The 24597-nt window shown below is 33.6% G+C and overlaps 1 pseudogene; it reads right to left on the bottom strand.

The window, feature by feature from the left end:
* Positions 1-723: 723 nt before the first annotated feature.
* LOC149569678 (metacaspase-9-like) lies at positions 724-24160 on the bottom strand (annotated as a pseudogene).
* Positions 24161-24597: the final 437 nt, after the last annotated feature.

Genomic DNA, 24597 nt, shown 5'->3' with positions numbered 1-24597 from the left:
TTTATAGGGACCTGAAATCACTAGAAAAGTCCAAAAACAAACTAACCCAGGTTTTACAGGGACCTGGAACCACTAACAGTCTAAATGAGAAAAACCAAAAACCAGGACTAGAGACCCCAACCAATAACCAACACTAGATAGGAACAAAACCAAAGAACCCAACCCAGAGCCACTATTACAACTCTAAGATCATTTTAGCAGCTTCCTTACCAATTGCTATAGTTTCTTGAATGGTATCAGCAATCAAAGCAGCAACAACTTTCATTGCACTCTTCCTCGAGCTCTGCCTTGTTCTTTTGCTCGGACCCTCAGCCGAAGTGATTTCTTCATTAGCCCTTTTGTCCAGGCTTGTAGCGGCCGCACATATACTCAAGGTGACTTGCTCCATCTTAGTGCCACTCTCTTTGATTAACATTCTGAGGTTTTCTGCTCACAGTTGTTAAGTTTGTCAGGGATGTCTCCCATCTGCCCTTTCAGTTGGCTAAGTTTGGCATTGATAGTATCCTGGTTTTGTTGCAGAATTTCCACCTTTTTCTTCAAACCCATCATTTCATTGTAGATCCAAGAATCTACTTTGAGCATGGAGTCGACTTTAACCTTTGTAGAATGTAGGAAGGTGAGCATGGTATCCCTCTGCATTGAATTGCTATCATCTTCAGTCGTCTCGTGAGGGGGAGAGCAGACATTGTCATTGTTATCCTCCATTTCCGTTTGATCCTCCTTTCAAGCCCCGACAAAGTCCTTTATGTGGGCAGAGTCCTTCCTTTTTTCTTCCTCTATTTTCTTGACAGGAGAAGCAGTCTTAGCCGTATGGTCCTCCTTACTATTCTCAATAGGATTCCCGACAGTGTTATCTTCCGCTTTATCACCCCCACTAGATATAGCCTGGTTACCCTCATTAATAGATTTACTCTATTCAAAATTACCTTCACTATTGGCTTCCTCTTTCCCTTTTTCATTATTACCTTTAGTCTCTGGGTACCCATCCAAATTAGAGCTTAAATCCCTGGCATCAATATCATCCTCATCCTTAGGGTTAATATTCTCACAGCTTTCTGATTTCTCGGTCTCAAACTCCTCATCTTCATATTTTTGAGAAGTTGAGGGTTTCAAATTCAGGGCTTTATCTTTACCTTTAACAGAGTCACCCTTCTTGCTCTTAATGGAGTCCTTCTTCTTGTCCTTAGAGGGAGTAGAGGCAATGTGTTTATTTTTTCAATACCCCTCAATAAGAAGAATCAGCCCTTCATGTAAAATGGGTCTGGACTCCTTCTTCTTATGGGCTTCTAAACTATGAAGTAAAGAAAACCGCAAAAAGAAGGGGAAAGATATTCTATCTTTGTGTCTAAAGTGATTTAAAAAAATAAAGTGGAATTTATGAACTCTTTTTCTTCTTCCATCAAGTATGAAATATTCACGGATACAACAAAGAACATCCCTCTAGATCTCCTTTATTTGATGCACATCGAAGAAATCACCACTCTTTTCCAGTTGCTTCTCCTCATCTTCTATTTTCGAAAACTTTTTGTAGGCTGCATTTCAAATACTAGTTTTCTTGGTGAATTTTATGCCTGCCGTGGGGAGCCCCATGATCTCTTCAATAAAATCCTCTGTAAGTTTCACAGTAACACCATGGAGAGTGACTTTGTCATTGGACCAGTTCTTAAAGAAAGCCGTAGTGATTTGTGGCTTAAAACCATTGAGTCACTCTAGATAACAAGTCACATTTCCTTTCTGCAAAATTTTCCATACATCCTCACGAGCCTTCCAGGCATCAAAGTTTTTTGGTTCCTGCTTGTGCGGTTCACCCCCCATCTGTAGAGAATAGAGAATACACTCAAACCAAAGTAACCAAACGCAGAGAATGAAAGGGTTAAAATGAAAACTATTTTTCGTCCCATCAAAAGAGACTCCCTTTTTTGGAGATACATGTGAAAACCACATCACATTCATTTGAGTGTACTTCCTTGGGGAAGAAAATCTGGCAATAATATGATCACTCCATGAAATCATTAACTTTCTAATCTTTACAAATCTTTCCCACTTGCGCATGGATGGCTTCATAATGAATAATTGCTTTGAGATCAACTTGGTTAGTTAATTCATTAGTCCACCTCACCATTTGTCCCATTAGGACAACATAGTTGGCTATCTAATCAGCAACACCGTTGGCCTCCTGAAAGGTATGGGATATGACAACTTTTTCAAATTTTTGAATAAGGTATTTGATCTCCTTGATTGTGGCCTCTATCGACCATGAGATATAACTTTTATTATTTAGGATATTAACAATATTTAAAGAGTCACCTTCCAACCATAAATTCAGACATCCCAAATCCACGACAATTTTCATAGTATAAAGGGTTGCTGTTGCTTCAACAATGTGACTATTAGTCTAGCCTATAGGGATTGCTATAGCATCTTTAACATTTCCCATATGATCTCTCAACACACCTCCACAACTCGCACTTCTCGAGTTGCCCTTAGCAACACCATCAAAGTTTTCTTTAATCCAACCATTAGGGGGGGAGCTCTAAGTGATGGTCAATCTTGGGTTATCAGTTTGAAGTTTAGGATTTTCAAAAACCATTGGATTATCAATAGGAAAGGTTTGATTAGGGTTCTTCAGAAATTTGAAATTCTCCATAAAAGCTCTAATAATATTCTGACCAAGCACCCATCCTGGGACCTCTCTGTTTCTAAAAATTCTATTATTTCTTTCTTTCCAAATACCCCACCAGAGATGAGGAAGAGTAATTTTTCAAAGGAATTGAACATCAAAATTCTTAGAAGGGCATTTCCAGCTTTTAAAAGAAGATTCCACATTGTTTTGATGAACCCAGGTCAAGTTCCAATACATTAGGATCTCAGTCCAGACTTGCTGGGTATAAGAGTAGTTCAGAAACAGGTGGTCTCTATCTTCAAATCCATTCTTGCATAAAATACACCTATTCACCAAATTTATACCTCTTTTCTGCAAGTTATCAAGGGTTAGAATTTTATTTTGAAGTAGGATCCAAAAGAAGATGTTAATTTTAGGAATGAGACCCTTAGTCCAAGCCTGAGACCAAAAGGGAAGATTTTCCTTCTCCTTAGAAACAAAGAAAGAAGAAACTTTGAATTGCCCACTAGGATCAACATACCAAATAATCTCATCCTCAAAAGAAGGGTGGAGAGAAATAGCATTGAGAGATAATTGGATGTAATTGAAGCTTTGATCAATGTCCTTCAAGTTCACCCAAGAGTCGTTCTACCAGTAATGACTAACAAGAGTGCCATATCTCTGCTTGCATCAACTTGTGTCATATCTTGAACATCTTCAATTAGGGGGTAATCCTTAAGCCAGACATCTTCCCAAAATCTCACCCTAATCCCATTACCAATTTTCCAAGAGCACCCTTCTCCAAGAATTTTCTTTGTTCCCTGCACAGCTCCCCATATGGAGGAAGGATGAATAACATCAGAAGAAGAGAAGAAATCAGAAAGAGAAACATAATTAAGAAGGTACTTGTGTTTCCAAATAGCACTCCACTCTTTGTTTTCATGGAAAACACACCATCCTTGTTTAGCTAGAAGAGCTTTATTCATGCTTCTGATTTCCTGGATGCCTAGTCCATTTTCCCTGACTGGTTTACAAACTTGGTCCCAAGAAATTAAAGGCATTCTCTTTTTTTCCTCTGAACCAGTCCATAAAAAATTCCTTTGAATTTTGTCAATAGCCTCAGCAAATTTAGTGGGGATTTTAAAAAGACTTAAACCATAAGTTGGTATACTTTGGAGAGAAGCTTTAAGAAGAATTAATTTACCAGCCTAGCTTAAAAGGTTCCCTTTCCAACTAGCCAACTTCTTGCTGAATTTGTTAATAAGGTCTTCCTAGAAGGAATCCAGAGCCTTCAAGCCTAAAGGAAGACCCAGATAGGAAGAAGGGAAAGAACCTATAGAACATCCAAGGATTTTGGCAATTTTATGTTGTCTAAGAATAGGGGTATTGAGAAAAAACACAACACTTTTATTCCAATTAACCAGTTGGCTTGAGGCAGAAGAATAAAGATTTATTGCTTGCTTCAAATTTCTAGCTTCCCTGACTTCAGATTTCCCCATAAAGATGGTATCATCAACAAATTGGCCATGAGAACATATAAGAGGATGGGAAGAGGGTTGCAATCCCTTAATAACTCCTTATGCAGCAGATCCCCAATGTACCTTCCCAAACAATCAGCCATAATAACAAAGAGGATGGGGGATAAAGGGTCCCCTTGTCTCAATCCCCGAGAGGGATTAAAAAAATGAGAAGAGCTACCATTAACCAGGACAACAATAGAAGAAGTAGAGATCAGCTGATGAATTAGTCCAACAACCCTTTTGTCAAAGCCAAAGGCAATCAAAATGGTTGAGAGAAAAGACCAATCAACTCTGTCATAAGCCTTAGCAATGTCCACTTTCATTACAAATCCTTGATTGTTAGAACAATAGTATGTTGTTATTGATAGATTTGTTTTCTAAAAAATAACAACATACTATATAGATTATAACTATTACAACATTCATAGCTACAAAAAATAATAGTATGTTGTTCTTGATAGATTTGTTTCCTCAGAAATGATAGCATACTATATGGATTATAACTAGTATTATTGATAGGTTTTTTTCTAAGAAATAACAACATACTAGATGGCTTATAACATATAAAAGGATGGATTATGACAAGATTTATATACTAGCGGCTTATAAGCTACTATATTCAACAACTACAACATTGAATAATCAATACTACATGGAGTAACTACAACATTGGATATCAACCATTAAATTTTTGGTAAGATACCTGGATGATTAAATGAGTCCTCTGATATGCTGAGTAGTTTGATATTCTCTATTCTGTAATGCCTTTAATAATCTGTGCTCATAGAAAATGTTTATGCACCTATTAGCGCTCATAGAGAATGTTTATGCACATATTCATCATAGAGAATGTAATTGCTTTTGTAACAATTTAAGCCTTTCACTGTATGGCATATTAATAGCTATTTTTTCCCTCCAACAATTTGAATATGAGTTATTCAATTTTCTTTCATGTATGGATTTTTTTTGAAAATCTTCATTTTGATTTGGTTTTTGAAATTTGGTTGATCCATGGCTTTCTCTACTTGCATTTTGATTGGCTCACAATTGATGAAGTGATTTCTCTAAGCAAATTTTGAACCGTGTTGCTTTAATCGTTTGATTTGAATGGATTGAGCTCACACCTCTCCATATTTATGATGCAGGTACTCCAATTTTGCTTGTAGAAGACTTAAAGTTGTACATTTATTATTAGTACTTGCCAATAGGCTAAGTACTATTGTGACATTTTTTGAATTTCTCAAGCTAACCAGTTATTAAATAGGTTTTAATGTATTAATTGCTACATGACAGATTTTTAACTTTTTAATTTTTATTTATTACTTTTCTAAGATCCAATTGGTTGAATGATTTGATATCTTATATAGGGAATCATGCGTTGTTGAGATATGATTTTTATAAAATAATACTTTAAGTGTTATGCCATACTCCAATGGCCATTATTTTCTTTAATTGATTTTTTAATCCTAATTATAATTATTTTTTACCATATTATCCCTTATTATCCCTCATTTATCATGTCATTATTATCCATCTATTTATATATATATTCCTTGGTGAAAAAATTAACCAATAAAATGTCACTAAATTACAAGAACTCAAATTAAAGACACTTAAGGAATTAAGATTAACGATCAATGTTTAGTTCGAATTATATAATTAATTCTAATGTATATTTTGATTGATATTCTTAAAAATAATTATTTAATAATTATAATTTATTTGTTATATATAAATATTTAATAATGTAATAATGCAATATGATATAGAATATTAAGATATATTATATTATATTATATATGATATTATTAAGATATATTATATTATATTATATACGATATTATTAAGATATATTATATATTATCTATATAAGTAGAGATTATTAACATGTTACTATATTCAATATTGATTAAAATAAGTCTAATAGCTATACTTATCTACATAACTACATAACTACAGGCAAGTACTTAGCCACTAAGTGGCCCCTGTTACAAATTGTAGCTTCCAAAAGAGATGATTATATATTTTTATTTATAATGGTATTGGAAGTTGAACAAAGGTACAAGAGTTATTACTTAGAAACCAAGTAATGAAGTATCTTTTGTCCATGTGTTTGGTCAACTTGTTTTGTAAAAAGAAACAAAATTATATATAATATTTTGTACATATTTTAATATATTGTGTACAGAATAATTTAATTTATGAAAACTAACATCTTATTTCCTTTATTTTGGACTATATAATGAATGGACCTCATCCACAACTCGTTTCATTTTTAGCAAATCAAAGATACATGCAATATAAATTGTTAATGATTTATTTTCTTGAACTAACATCTTATTTCCTTTATTTTGGAGTACATAATGAATGCACCTCATTCACAACTTGTTTCATTTTTAGTAAATCAAAGATACATATAATACAAATTGTTAATGATTTATTTTCTTGTAAATATATATAAGTAAATACATAAAAGTCAATATCTTTTTGCTCAATCAATAGACTATTTTGCCACAATGATTAGACTAAAGAATTATAACTACCTTCACAACAATCCCCTAATATGCTTGCAGCCGAAGAAACCTTTGTTCACAGTGTCAGACTGCCCAAATATCTGAGCAAATTGGGGTGTAAGCTTATAGGTTTAATTAGTTTATGTGGGTGGCCTATTAGCTAGTTAACTGATGAGATGGCGTCTGAAGGAAAGCCTGCAAGAAAAGCGCATAAATATTTTAAAAACATTAGAAAATATCATATTATTTTTCTTAATTTTAGAGTTAGGTCAATAATCATAGAAGCTGTAAACGAATATATTTGTGTGGCATTGGTATTCTGCTCATGATTTATATAAATTTGCTTTTTTATGTTGTCTACATCTTATAAAAATTAAACTTTATTTTCAGAATTTTTTGTCTATTAATTTAGATTGTATGGAGCTCCTAAAGAAAAGCTGTACACAAATTCAAAATTGGATGCAGCTATAATGCACCTTTGATCAAAATTGAAAAAAGAACGGATTTTGTTTCAACATTTGCTCTTCATGTTATGTTCTGTAATAAAAAATAACAAAAAAAATTGAAAAAAATCGCTATGTTTTGGGAGATCTGAAGATTTATTTTTAAAACTTTTAGTGTATTCTAGCCTCACTATTTGCCTCTTATAATTATAATATTAAAATAATATTAAATATAATTTAATGAAAATAGAATAATTTAATAATAATTAATTTATATGGATTATTTTTATCTAAATAAAACATTGTTTGAATTTATTTTAATTATAATAGTTATTTATAAAATAATTTGTATAAAATAATTAATTAATAAAAAAATTATAATATAAAATTGTGAAACAATCATAAATTATTCTAATTATAATATAACTATTACATAATTTTTACAATTAAATTAAAAATAGTTACTTAAATAAATATATTGTTTATGTCATCTAATTCAAACAAAAATTACCTTTTTTAAAAATGTTGCGGCAGATGGATGTAGTGACTACACATTTGTGATTACAAAATTATATATAATATCTTAAGCTTTTTAGTCAATAATTTATGATGAAATATAATTTAAAAATGAAAAAATACTGAGTTATAATTGATTATTATTATTTATATTGTATTATTACCAAAAGGGCTAGGTTGCTTCTCCATTATCAGTTGCAAGGTAGTCTTATTTAATTAAATATGCTTGATTACATATGGCGCTGGCTAATCTCGAGACAAAATGCATCAAAGACAAAAATTGTTTTCCATCACAAAATATACAGGGTCATGAAGATCAAATTATAATTTCAAAATTTTTTTTTTCTGAAATTTAGTCAATCGTGCAATTTGTGGGGAGACTCGTCCATTACATATTGCATCTCTGTACAGCAAGGATTCATACATTCCAGGTAAATCAGCTTAACACAAGGGTGATACTTTGTAAATAGTTTGTCATAACATGGATGACCACTGTGGCTTTCTTCTGCTGCAGTTCTGCTGTTCACATGGCTTTATTGGCACAGTTGTATGCTTTTCACGGCCTATAATTAAGTCGATAGGCTTTTCTCTTAGGAAGACTTTGGCCAGATTGTTGGTGGTTGTCTTTTACAATGGGAAACGGTCAACCAGCCTTCAGAATAAGCAGACAACCACCAAAAAATAGAATCTTTTTTGATGGTTGTTTGCTTTTTCTCATGGCTGGTTCCCCGCGTAAGACTACTGGATTGTTCCAACCAAAGTCTTTCCAAGAGAAGAAGCTTATAGACTTAATTATTTTGAAGCGAGCACATTTGAATGTTGTGATGAATGAGAAGATTTGGCCAATATGAAAGCTCACATCTATAGAAATAAATAAAGTGGTACCATGTGGCACAATATGGGTGACATCAATGAATCTGTAGGATTGCAAATTTTCCAACTCTTTTACTGTTAATAAGAATCACCATTATTAAATTTGAGGAGATAGGAAATAAAGGCAAGGTATATGTAGTCCAGGCTGTTTAGAGTGAATATTTGAAGTACTGTGTGTTCTTTCTAAGCTAGTGACCTAAGGTTTACTGTAATAGCTCTACAAGATCAGATGAAGTTAATGTTTGTGCTGTTGTTAATTAAAACAGATTCTGAGCAACAAACGAGTACATTCTAACTAAACATTGAAGTGAGGTTTCATTATTTGTGAATGAATGGGTGCCACACCTTTTATGGAGCTAATTATTGTAGTCAGAAAGTCGCTGAACTACAACTAGACCATGGTCTTATGGTAGGTTCCTTTATAACTTCGTTTTTATATGGCATCTTTTTCCTTGTCTGTTACCTTTCATGCTTATTTGCTCATACAAGGAGACCTTCCTGGTTTGTTGGTGTTTGTGGACCTCAGCTATATTAAAGTACTTTATTTGTTATGTCCCTCGGATGCCCTGCCAACACCTTTTGAATTGCGTTGCTGAATGCCCCAAACGCCTCCTCCAAGTTACAAGATGGGCCCGCATCCGCTGATGTCTCGTCCGTTTGACACCCACTCAACAGGATTCCCACGTCTTCATCTACGCATCCCTCCTCCCCCGTTTTCATCAATTCCCTCTCACCACCACCTTCATTAAACTGCCTCTTCACTTTGCTGCTGCTGTTTCTCCCAAACATATCAAACAGGGCCTTCTTTATGTCTCCCGCCTCCAATTCGGCTCGCCCCGTCTTCTCTCTTAACACTTGCAGGATACATTCCAATGGCAAAAACTTGCTCCTTTCTCTCAGTGGTACAGCTTCTTCTTCAATTTCAGATGTGGAAGAAGTGGCTACAGCCGCGTCAACATGATGAGGACCGATTTGCTCTTTTTCCTTGTCAACGAGCCCTCCACTGTATGACACGAGTCGGAGACCATGGTGAATGACGCCCCTTCCGCTACTCCATTCACTATCTCCCTAAGTCTTCGTCTGCATTAATACATCATCAATCATCAAATTAGTTGTAATAACAAGGTGGAAGATGGAAGTAGTTTACACAACCTAATGACTTGATATACAAGTCATTGAAAATTGAAAGTTTAAGGCAAAATATAATTGAACATTATGATGAGTGAAGAGAGAAATTGAAATGAGCGACCTGTGAGGAAGTTGAAATCACATGGGACAATATTTTCTAAGTTTCAGGCAAAATATAATTGAAAGTATATTTAAAGTTTTTCAAGGGCCAATGTTTAAAGTATAAAATATTAGGGTATTAGGTATTGGCCCATGTAATTGAAAACTTAGAAAACTCCAAAACTTAGCAAGGGTGGGTTTCAATTTTTTAGAAAACCCTTACCAAATCCTTTACAACCTCGACAAATTTGTGATCAAGGCTACTAGGATTCGACTAGGAGTGACACGAAAGAGGGGATCTTCATCTCGGTATGGCGAGGAAAGTATTAAATTTTCTTCGTGGTTATTATTATTTTTTAAAAACTAGTCATGGCTGTCATCCTGTACAGTCCATAATTTTGTCTCTCTCATACAAATTCATCTTGTGCAGATGTTTTTTAGGGAAAAAAACAACAATAGTTGGAAGGTTTCTGAGCCATTTTTCAAGCCCTAAAATCTGAGGATGCTCAACTGAAGGTGTAGATATTAATTTCAGAGAATGTTGCCTTTTCTATTCCAATGAATCCCACCATTCTACACACAAGGATATCGATTCACAATGCCCTCATTCTCCACTCAAGGTCAAAAAGAAAAACCCTATGTTGGTGCTTCACTTTCAATCTTGGATAGAGCACAAGTGTTTTTTTAAACAAACAAACAAATAATCAAATTAGTCACTCACGTTTTGTCTTCAATGGATTATACAAAAATTTAGAAGAGAGTCCGTTATAAAATAATTAACCTCTATGAGGATTTTTGTCCTAGGTCTGGTCATGCTTTCAAGAGTGTGGCATTTGTCATCACTGTAAACCTACATGGAATGGACACTATCAATCAAGTTGTAGCGCTTTGAAACTATTGAGAGCCAGGTTAACTGGGCCCTTCACATGTTCAGATGGTCACAAGAAGGAGAATACATTACCACAATTGTTTTGAGTATGCAATTTTTTTTTTAAAGATCCACACACTTTTTATCATATGGCTTTTGTATTACAAAATTTGTTAATAGTAAAATGTAAATTGATATATTTTCACTGATATATTTTCTGCACATGCATGTTGGCAAAGAGGGTTTCAGTTACGTGTAAAATGTGTTTATTGATACAAGTATTATGAAGAATTTGAGATTTTTTTGAGTAGGTAAGGTTTTTTTAGTCCTTATTGGGAAATGATTGTTCCATTCTTTTCTCTTGTTTTTGGTATTCATAAGTTTTTTACAATGGATTTTGTTTGGTACATTCTTTTTTGAGTCTTGTCTTGTAGTTTAAAGTATAAGCTTTGTTGATTTCTCTAATTAAATTTATAGAAATTTGTAATCTTTAGTTTTTTTTGGTTTTCTAATTATTTGAAGAGTCTTATAATAAATAGAATGAATGGATAGTAGTATTAACATGCAAATGATGTAATTCATGAAAAGATTTCCATTTTAGTCATGACAAGATCTAAATCTATAGAGCTATAACCAATCTCTAAACATTTCCATTTTAGTCATTACAAGATACAAAAATATAGAGCTATAGTAAATTTCTATTGATTGATATATTGAAAAACAACACAAGCATTAATTAGTTGGACAACAACCATAGAAAAAGAAATTACATATTATGAAATAGTGAAATGACCAGTCTATAGAGGTATTGTTTTGCTATCCAAAAAAATTATGTCTCTAATGCAAAATCATTGGCTCACCAAAAAAAAGAAATAGTTTGTCATTCTTCATTGTAGCATCACTAGTTCACCATGAAGCTATTGGAAATATAAGAGGAGTAACTGAGAGGGGCTAAATCAGTTACCACAAAAATAAATCCTAGATCTCTTAGATGTCAATACAAATCAAAACTCAGAGTAAGCTAAACTCTACTGTAACTCGACAAACACACAGGCAAAATGCTGTAACTCAACAAGCAATGAAATAATTTAGCAAATGCTTAACATGGAAAAATTTAAGATATTATTTTTTGTTAATCTTTCTTTAACTTAGTTGCATATACATAAAAGGAATAGAATCAACACAATTGACACCAATATTAACATAGAAACCCAATTTGAGAAAAACCACCAATTGCAACTAGTTATTGATTTTCACTCTTCTAAAGTGAGCCCTATTAGGAGCCATCCTTGTTAAAAGTTACAAAACACACTGTTAGGTGTGACCTTGTTAGAGGATTTAATCACCTTATTAGGAGTGGCCTTGTTAGAGGTCTTTAGACACTTCAATAGAAATGCCACCTTGTTAGAGGATTTACAAATAGCTGTTAAGCCGACTTTGTTAAGAGATTTAGATTACTGCTACGATGGTTAGAAGGCAACACTGATGACCTCATTTTTGATGCAATTGAATTGCTGATTAGAGATCTAAATTTTGGCTTGTATACTTGATCCTTCCTGATCGAATGTATCTTTTGCAGGTCAATAAGAATATTTTGGTTATCCTTCTATTTTACTTTCTCTAAGAATCATCAAATCTTTAATTATGTTCCACACATTCAATCCTCAAAACTTATATTTATACCTTATATTGTCAAGTCGGCTTGAGTACAACTTAGAATAATTAATATTCATCTTCTCAGTTAGCTAGAATTAACAAATAATTTAATTGAACTGAATATGCCAAAATAAGAAAATCCTTCGTTAGCTAACCCTACTTAGTAGATACTAATTCAAATTGATTTTTCTATGTTAACCAAGTGAACTTAGTTAACACTGCATATTCACAAAGTTCCTTTGGTAACTGAATGAGCTCGGTTAACACTAGTTCCATCCAACATTTACTTCATTAACTAAGTGAGCTTAGTTAACACTCAACTTCTACATACTTTCTTCTATCTCCCCAGTGAACTCTATAGACACTATCATTTGAACTAGGCAAACTCTAGAATGCTTGACAGACACATAAAACTATCATCAATGCCTGAGTGAGCTCAACATAGATTGACTGGCAATGATATGACATTGTGTATAACGTCAAAGACAATACACAATTAATCAATTATTTCCAACAATCTCCCTCTTTGGCATTAATGGCAACATAACATGTCATATCGCAATGAAATTTTAGAGCAAGAATAAAATAAGGAACATATCCTTAGTTTCATTCTAATTCTCATCCATGAGAACTCCCTTTGCCTTCAGTTTCTCCTTCTGTCAACAAAACTCCACCTTCAATATCTTCTTCTAATAGAAACTTTGTGTTTGATATTAGACCAAGGTCATTTTACGTCTTTAACATTTCTTTCTCTATATCTTTATAAAATTTCTATGAGATATGATAGCAAAATTCTCCCTCTTTGACAGTTCATGCCAAAGACAATATGTAGTAAATATCAATGTACCTTATGTACTAATTCATTTGCAGTGTGCCCTTGTCAATACTTCATCAACTGACTGATTTTCAACATGCTTTGGTTGATGCATCACTAAACTAAATTTAGTGACCTTTAGATAGGGGAATGACCCCTAACTTACCTCTTAGATACATAAATGCATCCTTAGGTAATGGCTTAGTTAATATATCTACAACTTGTTCTTTAGTATTCACGTATTCCAATCTTACCTCTTAATGGCATACCAATTTTCTCAAAAAATGATATTTTATAGAAATGTGTTTTGTTTTGGTATGCATCACAAGATTCTTTGATATATTGATTGCACTGGTATTATCATAGTATATAACCATTAGATCCTTGATCTCTATCTTTATAACTACGAATAGTTACTTGAACCAAACAATATTAGAACAATTAATTACTACTGCCACATATTCTACCTCTGTTGTGGACTAAGAAACACAGTTCTACTTCTTACTTGTCCAAGATACTAGTCTTTTGTTGAGAAAGAATACTCTACCACTTGTGCTCTTTCTGTCATCAACACTTCCTACCCAATCAACATTTGTGAATACTTTCAAATCCAAATTGCCTCCTTTTTTTACCATAAACCATGTCCTTCAGTACCTTTGAGATACGTCATGATTCTCTTGATTGTCATCATGTGATTTTCTTTAGATTTGCTGAGAATCTTGCCACCATTCCAACTACTAATGCAATATCAGGCCTTGTATGCACTACATACTATAATTTTTCAATCATTGATCTGTATGTGGTCTGGTCTACTTCTTTGGAATCATAATTTTTGGAAAGCTTATGTCCAATAGACATAGGAGTTCCAACTAGTCTTGAATCTTCTATTCCAAACTTCTTTAGTATCTCCTTGATATATTTAGATTGAGTAATGTAGATACCATCTTTCTTTTGTTGGATCTATAATCCAACAAAGAATTTTATCTCCCCAAACATAGACATCTTAGATTCTTTACTCATTTCTTGTGAAAATGCTTTGCACAAGTCATCATTTCCTATGAATAAAGTGTCATCCACAAGTATTTCTACCAACACAGTCTTCTTGTATGGTCCTTCTTTGATGTACAGATTGTTGTTATCATTTGTTCTTTAAAAACCAATCTTTATCAAGTAGTTATGAATTCTTTCATACCAAGCTCTGGGAACTTGCTTGAGACCATTTAATGCTTTATGTAATTTGCAGACCATATCTCTTTTGATAGGATTTACAAAACTTTTAGGTTGTTCTATGTAGACTTCCTCATCAAGAATTCCATTTAAGAATGCAGATCTTACATCCATTTGATAAACTTTAAATCCTTTGTGTGCTGCATATGATAGTAAAATTTTGACACCTTCTAATCTTGAAACATGAGGAAAAGTTTTCCCATAATCAATACCTTCTTATTGAGAATAACCTTTACATACTAATCTTGCTTTGTTTCTGGAAACTTCTCCATCTTCATTTAGCTTATTTCTTAATACCCAATTTGCGCCAATTACATTTTTATCCTTGGGTCTTGGAACAAGAGTTCAAGTCTTATTCTTCTCTATTTTTTCTATTTCTTCATTTATGGCTTCAATCCAACTTTCATTATCCAAAACATCTTTAACATTTCTAGGTTCAAATTCAGCAAGCAAACATGTACCTTTCAATTTGTTTCTTGTCATTGTTCCATCTGTCTTGTTCCAATGATCTGATTAGGTGCATGATGCCTACTGACATATTTTGTTAACATGGGTACTTTGGATTTGGATTTTGTTCTACTAACCTCTTCATGATCTTCTATATTAAGATTGGGTCCCACTCTCTGTGACTTAGGTGCATCAGACTCAGTTTGCTGTGGCAGCATCTTGGTAGCTTCTAACTACAACTCGGGTCCTTCAGATTGTGACTCAGGTTGCACTAGTTGCAACTCAATAGCTTTTGGAGATTTTTGGGACTCGAGAGGTGAGGCCTCCTGACTTCCAAATAGATTTGGCATTGTATCAGGTTCAAAGTAAAAAAATCTTCTTTAATCCTTAGACTTTTTTTTCTCTCTCTTCTTCACTCTTTTTTGCAAACTCATCAATTCTCATATGTGCATTTTCTATGATTTTATGAGTAGAAAAATTCAAACATTTGCATGATTTACTTCTACATGAGTATCCTAGGAATATGCCCTCATCACATTTGACATCAAAATTTTCTTTCCTAGATTCTTTCAAGATATAACATTTTCTACCAAATAGTTTTAAGTAACTTACATTAGGTTTGTAGCCATACCATAGTTCATAGGGAGTTTGATTTGAATCTTTCTCAATTGTACTCTATTCAACGTATGCACTGCAATACTGATTGCTTACTTCTAGTATTTGATTGCAATATTCTTTTCTATCATCAATGTTCTTGCGCAATTCATGATGGATCTATTCCTTCTTTCAGCTATACCATTCTGTTATGGTGTACTAGGGGCTAATACTTGTCTTTTAATTCCTTTTTCAATGTAGAATTCATTGAACTCATTGGAAATGAATTCATGACCTCTATCTGATCTCAAAAATTTTAGTTTCTTTCTAGTTTCCTTCTTTACTCTTGCTAAATACCACTTAAATTTCTTTTAGATACATTATAGCCATCATTCTAGAGTAATCATCAATAAAAAGAATGAAAAACTTATCTCCATTGTAACTCTCTATTTCAATAGGTCCACATAAGTTTGCATGCACAAGCTCTAAGACTTCTTCAGAATGATAATTCTTGCTTTTGAAACTAGTTTTTCCCATCTTACCAATTTGACAACTTTTGCATAGATCCATATCAGTTTTCCTCAAGCTAGGAATACCTCTTACTCTTCTATTTTTTCTTATCTTGACTAGATTATGAAAGTTCACATGACATAATCTTTTATGACATAACCAACTTTCTTCTACTTGAGGAATAAAACATGAACTTTCACTGAGATCTAGATAGAATATGTTACCTTTTGTTTGTTTGCCAGACCCAACCAGATTTCCTTTTCTTTCTAGTAGTTTGGTTTTCCCATTCATGAAATTTACTTTGAATCCAATGTTATTCAATTGTTCCACACTCAGTAGATTATGCTTTAGTTCTTCAACCCAATAAGTATTGTCACATCAAAGTTTACTGGTTAGTGAGATACAATCTTTTCCCTTTATGCAACATGTTTCACTATTTCCAAATCTCACACTACCACCATCATAATGTTCCATGTATTCAAATTTTGTTTTATCACCAGTCATATGATTTGAGCAACCACTATCAATAATCCATGTATCATTTTTACTAACATGAGAGATAAGTGTCATTTTATCTCCTTCATTATTAGATTCATCTTGTACAACAATATATACCATTTCATCTTCATTGTTATTAGAATCTTTAGTCATAAAACAATATTTCTTACCTTTGTCCTTGTAGTCTTTGTAGTTCTTGAATTCCTTCTTGACTTTGAATTTATTGTGCTTCTTTTCATCATTTTCTTCTCTATTTGAGCACCTAGTAGCAATGTGTCTAACTTCTTCACAAGAGAAATAGATTAGAGGAATTTTACCTTTGTACTTTCCTCTGCATTTGAAATATTTCCTTGGAAGTAGGGCTTCAACAACTCCAAGATCATTGTCTAAACTTTTTTTCCTCTTCTTCACTTTCTGATCAAAATTTCCTTTGAGACTTTCAGCTTTAGCTCTTCTTACATTATCATCTCCTCCATAGATGGCATTTAGTTTGTTCACATATCATAAGCTATAGTGAAAATTTTGACTTCATCAAATTCTCAACATAATTAAGAGCAAAAATAATGTCAATCATCATGATGTTATGATTTTTCTTTTCAACAATTTCTTCAACTAATAATGTTCTAGTAGGAGTCTTGTATTCACTGTTAAGATATTTACATCTTGAATCACTGATAGTTGCCAGATGTAACCTCATAACTCCTTTCCATGTTGCAAAGTTTTCTCTGTTAAACTTGGGAATCTCTCTTTTGTAAGACATCCCGATCTTTAGCTTAGGTCCTTGAGACCTTCTCTGCAAGAACCAAAGCTTTGATACCAATTGTTGAAAATATAAGAGGAGTAATTGAGAGGGGAGGGGTGAATCAATTACCACAAAAATAAATCCCAGATCCCTTAGATGTCAATACAAATCAAAACTATGTGTTAACTAACTTGACAAACACAAAGGTAAAATGCTATAACTCGGCAAACACTAACATAACTCAGCAAATGATTAACATAAAAATCTTTAAGATATTATCTATGGTTAATCTTACTTTAACTTAGTTTCATACACATAAAATGAGTATCATGAACATAATTGACACCAAGATTTAACGTGGAAACCCAATTTGGAAAAAACCACCAATTGCAACTAGTTACTGATTTTCACTCTTCTGAAGTGAGCCATATTAGGAGAAAATCTTGTTTAAGGTTATAAAAAACACTATTAGGTGTGACCCTATTAGAGGATTTAATCACCTTGTTAGGAATGACCTTGTTAGAGGTCTTTAGACACTTCAATAGAAGTGCCACCTTTTTAGAGGATTTACAAATAGTTGTTAAGCCAACTCTGTTAAGAGATTTAGATCACTGCTACAATGGTTAGAAGGTAACAATGAGATGGCCTAATTTTTGATGCAACTAAATTGTTGATTATAGATCTCAATTTTGGCTTGTATACTTGATCCTTCCCGATCAAATGTATCTTTGCGGCTCAACAAAGATATTATGCTTATCCTTTTAATTTTCTTCCTCTAAGCATCATCAAATCTTCAATTATGTTCCACACATTCAATTTTCAACTTTACCTTATATTTATACTTTATATATTATCAAGTCAACTTGAATACAACTTAGAATAACTAATATTAATCTTCTTAGTTGGCTAGAACCAACAAACAATTCAATTGAACTCAATATGCCAAAACAAAAAAATTCTGTGTTAGCCAACCCTGCTCGGTAGATACTAACTCAAAGTGATTTTCCTATGTTAATCAAGTGAACTCGGTTAACACTGCATATTCACAAAGTTCCTTTGGTAACTAAGTGAGCTCGATTAACATTGGTTCCATCTAAAATTTCTTTCATTAACCAAGTGAGCTTAGTTAACACTCAACTTCTGCAAACTTTCATTTGTCGCCCAAGTGAACTCAGTAGACAATGTCTTCTAAACCAGGAAAACTTTGGAATGCTCAACAAACATAGAAAACTATGTCTTCTAAACCAGGAAAACTTTGGAATGCTCAACAGACATAGAAAACTATCTTCAATGCCTAAGTGAGCTTGACATACATAGACTGACAATGATATGAAATTTTTTGTAACATCAAAAATAATACACAATTAATTAATTATTTCCAATAGAAGCCAGGGAAGGGTTCTGACCCCTCCTCAATACTATCAGTTGAATGATATTCTAGCTCCTCGTCAACACTATATGTTGTAGGTTTCTCTAGAATAGCTGAATCAACTTGTGGGGTGATGGGAGTCATATGCCTAAACATGTTTTGATCCAATAGTCTACCAATTTGAAATTGTTTGATTGTAGAATGAAGGGGGCTTTGGCTACTAGTTGCCTAATTGTTGTGAAGGGAATCATAGTGATGGGATATAATGTTGTACATATCCCTCAAAATTTGATGATGCTCAGGTAAGAGGGTTGATGGAGTATTGTGTTAGCCTACTCTGTTTACATTTGATTATGAAACACTACCATAAGGTCAAGTTGTTGGTTATCTACAGTATGGTATATAGGGGTATAGTGTTGAATATGTCAATTATAGTCTAATGGTGTTCAAGAGAAGTAATTAATGGAGAACTCCCCTCCCCAATATTTGCAAGTCCCTTATTGGCTTTATCTTTTCCTAGCTTTCCTTTTCTAGAATCCAAGTTTTCTTTCTTTGTCTACTCCTCCTTCTGTTGTTGCACTTTTCCCTCTTGTTTCTTTTTTTAATAAGATATCTTTAAATTTTCTAGTCATCTTTCTTTTTTCTCAACTCAATTTGATGAATCTTCTTTTCCTCCATAGTTTTATTTTTCCTTTCTTTCAACTCTTTAAGTTTAGCCTTCCTTGCTTCTTGCTACTCTTGCAATGTTATGTACTCATTAGATGTTAATATTTGGGACTTTCTTCCCAATCTAAGAGTAGTAGTACAAGATGAAATGGATCTCTTTGCAACCCTTTCAATTGGTAGCTTCAAAAAACTTCCTAATGATCCTTGAATACATAACATTTGTTCATCTTCTATCTCAAAACCTATAGATGTCTTCAATGCATCTAAATTATGTTCAATGTAGCCATCTTTATCTTCATTATGTTCCAAATAAGAAGTTTCTCAATTTTTTATTTCAGCATAATAATGAACCACCTTATCTCTTGTCATTTAAGGTGGAGAAGGAATGGATAATGAAATATCTTCATTTTGAAATTCAATTTGCTCTCCCAATTCTTTTAGGTACTTCTTTAATCCAAATAGGTGGATCAAACTGTGTTGAAAAACTCATTTCATCATGTAGGTCATTTTCAAATTGTGTATGGCTAATATGTGTTGGTGAGAACACATCATCTATTGGTGAACTTGTTTTTTCATTTGGATCATCTTGTTGTTGTTTTTCAATTTGTGCCATACATTTTTCAATGACATCATCATCATAACTAGCTAACCTTAAAATACTTTCAATTCTTGTAGCATAATTTTCATCTTCATCTTTGAATGCATCACTTGGCTTCATGTCATTACAAAGAGCATCTCTATTCAATGGCCAAATTCTAGTCCTTCAAAAACAAACAATAATATTGCCAGACACAAGGGCAAGTTTGAAAGCTTTGCTCACAAGTTCTACCAATTTTATTCTCCTTATTTCTATGTGGATGTTTGGCTATCCATTTTGACCTTTCAGATTTGAAATATCCTTTGGATGGAGAGAATACACTAACATATAAAGGTTGGAGTTGATGACTTGTGTGAGAAGGGGATTTAAGAAGATCAATGCCTAGAGATCTTGCCTCTTGAATTGTGGAAAATGCAATATGAATTCCATGTCCATAAAAAATGAGGAGATGCCTATTTGTAGGTGAAACATCACCTGGAATAGATCTAGCAAAATGATGTAGTCAATTTAAGAATAACTCTTTTGTCATCCAAGCATGTTCCTGTGCTACCATGCAAGCTTCTAGTTCACAATTTGCAATGCAATTTTTAAGTTTTCATTGTGCTTTGAAAAGATAGAAACTTGGAATGCTCTTACCTATTGCATTGATACAACAGAGTACTGTGATCCATTCTCTATTTTTTGATAAGATTTGAGGCATACTCCTACTTCCCAACTTTGCCATCACTTTCATACCAAAATCTCTACCTACTTGAACCCTTGTTTCATCACAATTCCATATGTGTGTTTGTTCATAATGATTAGCATCATACACTATTTTCAAGTTATCATAAAAATCTGCCACAATACTTGGTCATAGCATCACTGCTATAGTGCCTCTCCCATTTGATTTATGTAAGTCATCTTGATGGATGCAACCTTGTTGATCTCTCCTTGAAAAGGGATCATAATTGGGACCATGAGTGGTCTACACCCTTGAGGTGATTAGATTTATGTTATTGTATTAGTTGCTTTGATTATGCTCATGGCTGATTTATGAGGTCATGATTTGGTAGATGGCTTAGTGAGGTTTGTCCCAGTGGTTAGTAGGATCGATGTGGTATCATTATGTTGTTCCATGATTACCCTGAGATGTGTGTAGAGATTGCACTATGTACTATTACCCAGCTACACTGGACTAGGTTCATGTAGCAATGGTTAGTCATGTATATGAAAATGTTCGCTTATGTGTTTTAAGTGCATTTTCATGTTGTTTAAACAACCATTATTAAATGCTTAAATAATTAGAAATGGATTGTACATGTTCAATTCATTAGTTATGTGCTGTGGATATTTACCTTTTTATATTTTGATCTGAAAGATACTTGTTACTCATGTTAGGTTTTACATTTGAGATGACTTGAGGGTTAGATGTTATACTTTGATTTTAGTATGATAGATGTTAGACTACTATGCTATGCAGTTGATCATGTTTGCATGTTGATGCCATTTTGAGATGAAAATGCGTTTTATGATGATATCTAGTTATTTGGTATTTCAACATATCTCTGATTATGTTAGATTTGCATTTATTTCTATGGTTATTTAAATCATTCTTGTTTTGATGTGCTTTATGCGAACATGAGTGATGTAAATAAATTATTTCAATATATTGGAATAAATGTTTAAATTGGATATTTAATTTTATTTGCTTTGGCTATACTATTATATGCAATTGCACTTGATCGTGTGTTTTAGTGTGTAGGATTTATATCCCTGGCAGTGGCACATGGAGTAAGTGATTCAACTATTCATATTTTACCAATGTTATCCCTGTATGTTCAATGTATCTTATTTAAATAATTAAATTAAACCTTTCAATGATTTGATAAATCCAGACTCAATTGCATTATGTTATTAGACCAGTGAACATGTCTGTGCATTTAGAGCTTCACATTGTTGTGAAGTTGTTAAGGATTCGGTGATTTTGGTTTTTGGGTTTTCAAGCTTAATTTAATTTAATTTTAATTTTTGGTAGCTTTTCCATAGATGAATTCTAATCACTTGAGATAGTTTGTTTTCATTTCAGTTGATTCAAGGTTTAACCAAGTTACCTAGTTATTTGCCCTAATTCATTATTCGCTCGAAAAGTGAATAAGTATCCAAAAAGGAATTTAATTCCTCACTTCTCACTTTTGAATTAAAAAATTTGAGAATAAAACCCAAAATCATCTTCTTGAGGAATTACTATTTTGTTCGTTGTGGGAGCTATGGGTGTGGGATCATTACAAGACCAGTCTCATTGGATCTAGCTTGGGGAGACCTTAGATTGTTGTGATTTTCAGCTACTTCTGTGGGATTTTGATTTTATGGTTTAGATTCCCATTTTGTCCTTTTGGATATGAGGTAGGGCTCTCCTATTTTATATTTTCAGCTCCATTTGTACTTATGTTTTTGGTAGCCATTTGTTAGGAGGCTGAGAACTAGTGTCCCCTCGAAATCTGTATGTTAGCTCTACCCGGTTGGGCAGGTATGAGCATTTTCCTGATATTTGGGATGTAGGTTTGGGGTTTCACACCGTTATGCTGGTTGTTTTTTACATATGTTGTTTGAACCCAAATTTGATTTGATTTTTGTGGCTTATTTAGCCTTGGGGTGAATGGGTTTTATTTTCGTTGATTTTTGTCAATGTTGGGTTTTTTGAGGTTTTGCTTCAATTTATGTGTCGCTCAATTTTCTTTGGTTTTCTTGGCATGATGTTGGTTGTAGACTTAAATAATTTGTAGGATGTTAGTTAGACCATTTTTGCACTTTTATGTTTGCATTGGGATGGGTGTTGCATATGTAATTTCAACTTTGTGTTCAGTTGAGCGATTGTATACTTTGCGTTATTGTTTCTTTTGGACCCTTGTTATTATTTTGTGGACACTAGGATCAATGTAGAATCCATACTCTTAGATTGAGGCTAGTTGAGTAAGTTCATGATGTTTGGTTTTGTTGCATTATTGGGATTCATGTAGAATCCATACTCCTAGACTAAGGTCGGTTGAGTGAGTTCATGATACATGGTTTTATTGTTCATGTTAGGATTCATGTAGAATCTATACTTCAAAGATTGTATTCAGTTGAGTGTGATTTTTTCTTGTGTTCTCATCCAGCCCTTATGTAATGATATTCATGATGGTGGTGTACCACACACAAGCACGTGCGTGCGTGCATTTGTTAGGTAACTTGTGAGGCCCGATCTCCCATTTGTATTTTGGTGGAGTTATGTTCATTTGTGGTTGAGTTCGAAAATATGCATGCCTATGGGCACTCATCACGCATGATGAGTATGGGTATGTAGGGTAAGGTTGGTGGAGGGGCTTCTCTTGCAACTGTGGTGTCCTAGCCCAGGTTGGCATTAAGGAGTTTCTAATAAGTGATAACTTAATTAATTGATAGAAAATTAAATAAGATAAGAAAAGTAAAGTCGACTTCCCAAGGGTGGTGTTGACGGGTATGGTCAACGATTCTTAGTCCTTGTAGTTTAGGCGAGGACACAACATGTCAGCCTTCTGAGGGAGTACCAAGGAGAATGGTTTTTTAGCATGTTCACCAACTCTCCACTAGAGTCCCTACATAGTTGACCCATAGAGTGTCTAACCCGGACCTATTGTACTTGCATTGTCTCATGTTCTTTTTTGCAATCCTCTTAACTGTTTGGCATAAGTGTTAGCCATAGACATCTATGTTTTTGATTAGATAAATAGGTTTTATAGGTTTTTGATTAGATATCATGTTTAGATGATGTTAGTTTTATCGACACATTCCCTTATTATGATGTTTAGCATATTATTAGATGATGTGATTTTCTTAGTTGGAATACCTAATGCTTTTCTTTTTAGCATGTTAGATTTCCTTATTCTTATGATGTAGTATATTTTAGTAGTGACGTCCTCATAAGATAGCTCTGACGATCTAGTTGATAGTTTGGGATGTTATGTGTAAGAGATGGCTAGGACCTTTGAGGTCTCATGATGCTATTATGGTTGGGAGGAACCACACACAATTTTTTTTTGTATTGGTGCTTTATTGTTTATGTTTTCCTACTTATGATGTTTGGTTTATGAACCATGTTTTTACATTGTAATGTTGCTTTTCACATGTTCCTTCATATGCTGTTATGGATTAGATGGATAGTTTTATTCTACTCCCTATTGAATGGTGTTGTGTATTTCTTGTGTTTGAGAATCCAAGCCTCGATTTGTGGATCCAGTACTTCCTGATATGGAGGAATTTCCTTTTCTAGATTTGTATCATTTATTTTTTTGGTGTGATGTTATGGTTCCTTGAGTGAGATTTTAATTCCTCACATGAGATTGTGGAAGTTTTTCATAGGGCCTTGCACTTCCTCACATGGCTCCTGGCACTTCCTCATGCGAACCTCAGCACTAGTGCAGAGCTTTTTGGCTGCAGAACCCAACACTTCCTCACATGAGATGGTGTTTCCTGGCATGGTTTAGTGTACTTTCTCATGTGAAGAGGTACTTCCTCATGTGAGACTGTTAGTTGATTTTGTCTAGTGTGAAAAATAGCGGGCATTGAGTTGTTGTTTTTTAGAGAACACAATTTGGACTTTTGAGTACCTGTTAGGAATGCTAGTGGTTCCATGCTTCTATAGATTAGAGATTTTAGGTTCTATTTTCATCTTGGATTTTTGTTGTTGGGTTTGAGCATGTTAGTTTGGTTGTGGTGTCTGGAGATTTGTTTGTTGCTACTAGGATAGTTGGTAAAGTCTTCCATTGCGATCATTGTGATCCCTGTATGATGTTGTCATGTGCATTCATACTTATAAAAATAAATAATTTTTTTTTCTTGTATTGGATATTTGTTCCAAGGATCTCCAAGTAAGGCATTACAACTGCTCCATCCCTATCTACACCCTCTACAATC

This window comes from Cupressus sempervirens, chromosome 3 (assembly GCF_028749045.1).
Source record: "Cupressus sempervirens isolate cs-2001-9-10 chromosome 3, ASM2874904v1, whole genome shotgun sequence".
Lineage (NCBI taxonomy): Eukaryota > Viridiplantae > Streptophyta > Pinopsida > Cupressales > Cupressaceae > Cupressus > Cupressus sempervirens.
This window is presented reverse-complemented; position numbering and strand designations above follow the sequence as displayed.